We start from the raw sequence: 2,954 nt of genomic DNA on the forward strand, positions 1-2,954 counted from the left end.
GAAATTGCAGACAGTAGCTCAACCGGCTACAACACAGTGCCAGCTCCAATGTGTTTGTATTTAAAGACATGATCTTCCTAGTTTGAAACCTAAAGGAAGATAGTTTTAAAGAGTAACTTGTTTAACTCAATGAACTGGGTAGTTTCACTCCTTCATCACCAAGGTCTTTAGCTAGTCTTGTTTGTCAGTTTTCTGCTCACATAGGATCCAAATCATGAAAGTACAAAATATGGCTCATCTTCAAAAACTCCCACACTTGATCTGGAAGACTATCTTACATATTATTTGCCTTCCATTAACACTTAAAAAGAATTTTTTTCCATATTACTTGTAAGAATTACACACACACACACACACACACACACACACACACACACACACACACAGATCTTCCATCTGCTGGTTCTCTCTACACTTAGTTGTAATGGTCAGAGCTGGGCCTGGCTGAAGCTGGGAACCAGGAGCTTCTTCCAAGTCTCTCATGTGGGTTCAGGGCCTAAGGCCCCGGACTCTACTCTGCTGCGTTCCTAGGCCATTAGTAGGGAGTTGGATTGGAAGTGGAGCAACTGAGAGTAGTATTGGCACCTAAATGGAATACAGGAATTCTGTAGGCATCTTCTATTTGCTGATTTATTCTGTAAATGACTTCAACGATCAAGGCAGGACCATCCTGAAGTGATCAGCCAGGAGCTTTGTCTGGGTTTCCCACATGGGTACAGGGGCCCAAGGTGTGAGCCATCTTTCACAGCTCTTCCAGGTGCATTGGCAGGGAGCTGGATCAGCGGTGCAGTATCTGGAACTAAAACCAGCACTCATATGCAGAGGACACTGGTGTTGCAAGTAACAGAATCATTTTTTGCACTTTAATGTTGACCACTTCTATCAACATTTTCAAATCCATTGAGGAAAATATTATCTATGTTCATTTTTTTACAGAAACCAAATATTACAATCCAAATGGTATTTTATATGGACCATGAAAAAAAAGACATTCAAACAGCAATTGCTTCTTCTCTAGTAATGTGTATTGCAAACTTGGATTTTGTGCAAATCAAGCTGTAAGATATGTCTGAATTTCTAGTTTAATTTCTGACTTACATTCTAAAGTATTTCATTAACTCGCTGCAAGAGCAATTATCATAAAATTCTGTGTGTGAGACAAATACAGCACCATCTTTATCATTATAAATGCAGTTAATAGCCTTTGTTTTAAAATAAGCAGTTAAAGCAAAAGCAAAATATTTTTATTTTATTATTTTCCAGCTTTTAAACTAGTGTATCTGGAGGCTGGCATTGTGGCTTTTGACAAATAACCTGCCACCGGCTCCACTTCCAATCCAACTCCCTGCTTATATCCTGGAAAAGAAATGCAGGATGGCTCAAGTCTTTGGGCTTCTGCAGCCATGTGGGGACCTGTAGGGACTTCCAGCTCTGGGCGTTGCAACCATTTGGAGTAAACCAGCAGATGGAAGATTTTCTATCTCTCCTTTCTTTTCCTTCTCCCTCTTGAAATATTTCTGTTTTTCATTCTCTCAGTAACTCTGCCTTTCATAAAAAATGGAATAACTCTTTAAAAACTTAAAATGTTTAAACTGGTGGTATAACTTGAATAAATTCAACATGATTTCCAAAGGATAAAAAGGCTAATCAAACCATAGCACCTAAAGATCGTATTGATGTGGCCCGTAGTTCATCTAAAGGACCAGGATGCAGCAGGAAATGGCTTGGCTGCAAAGAGAGGGCTGGATGGATGTGGCTGGAATGGTGTTGTGGTTTCACAGGAACGTGTGGGATGCTCAGGACCTCACGGGCACGAGATGACTGGTGGCAAATAAAATGGAGCTGGCCTGGTCTTTCTATTGAAGCAGATCAGTGGGTATTAGCTCTAGCCTTCAAGTAGTAGCCATACACAATTCACAAATAAAGTCATGTCATTCAGCCCTTTGAATGGGCATTAATGATGTCTTCCAAAACATACTTGCATCAGCTAAATCTTTTACTCCTAGATTAATAGGTTGAGAGGATTCTGGCTGGGCAATTGCTCCTTTTCAAAGTCACTTTGTGACAAGGGGTCCGTAAGTTCAGCAGTTCTAACTTACGATTCATTCCCACTAGTGCAATTCAGAACTATAAGGAGGGACCTGGCACAGTAGCCTAGTAGCTAAAGTCCTCATATGGGCACTGGTTCATGTGCCAGCTGCATCACTTCCCATCCAGTTCACTGCTTGTGGCCTGGGAAATCAATGAAGGACTGCCTACAGTTTTGAGACCGGAAACCAACATGAAAGACCCGGAAGAAGATCCTGGCTCTTGGCTTCAGATTAACTAAGCTCTGGTGATTGTGGCCACTTGGTAAGTGAACTAGCAGATGAAAGATTCTTCTGTTTCTGCTTCTCTCTGTAAATCTGACTTTCCAATACATACATACATATATACATAAATCTTTAAAAAATAAGAAAAGAACTGTAAAGAGAATAATGAAACAGACCTTGGGGAGCCACGGTTCCGGTTCTCTTCCCTGTGGTTTGTGACTTCAAACATGGCAAGCAGATTATTAATCCTGGTTGGTTTCTATGAATAAGTAAGTGTGTTTGCAGACCCATGGTGATTTGTTGTTGTGTGCATTGAAATGTTGATGGCATGCATTTGCTAAGTGATTTTAAATCCATTGAAAATATTCTCCAGGATGTGCCCTGAAGACCCCATTGGAGCCTCTGCTTCATGAGCTAGGAAGGCTGCAGCCTAGAACAGCCATTATCTTTGATATCTTCCTACACCTAAGGATTCTCATCAAGACATGACACAGTCTTCTCCACGCTTTACCTTTGTGATCCTGCAATCATTGTTATAGTGTATCGTATGATGTGATCGTTATAGCCAAGATTTCCCAAGAAACCTAGCCCATAACCTTAAATAATTGCATCATACTGTATCCAATAGTTTTGACATCCAGT

This window comes from Ochotona curzoniae, unplaced genomic scaffold, assembly GCF_017591425.1.
Source record: "Ochotona curzoniae isolate NIBS_2020 unplaced genomic scaffold, NIBS_Ocur_1.0 scaffold_4506, whole genome shotgun sequence".
Taxonomy (NCBI): domain Eukaryota; kingdom Metazoa; phylum Chordata; class Mammalia; order Lagomorpha; family Ochotonidae; genus Ochotona; species Ochotona curzoniae.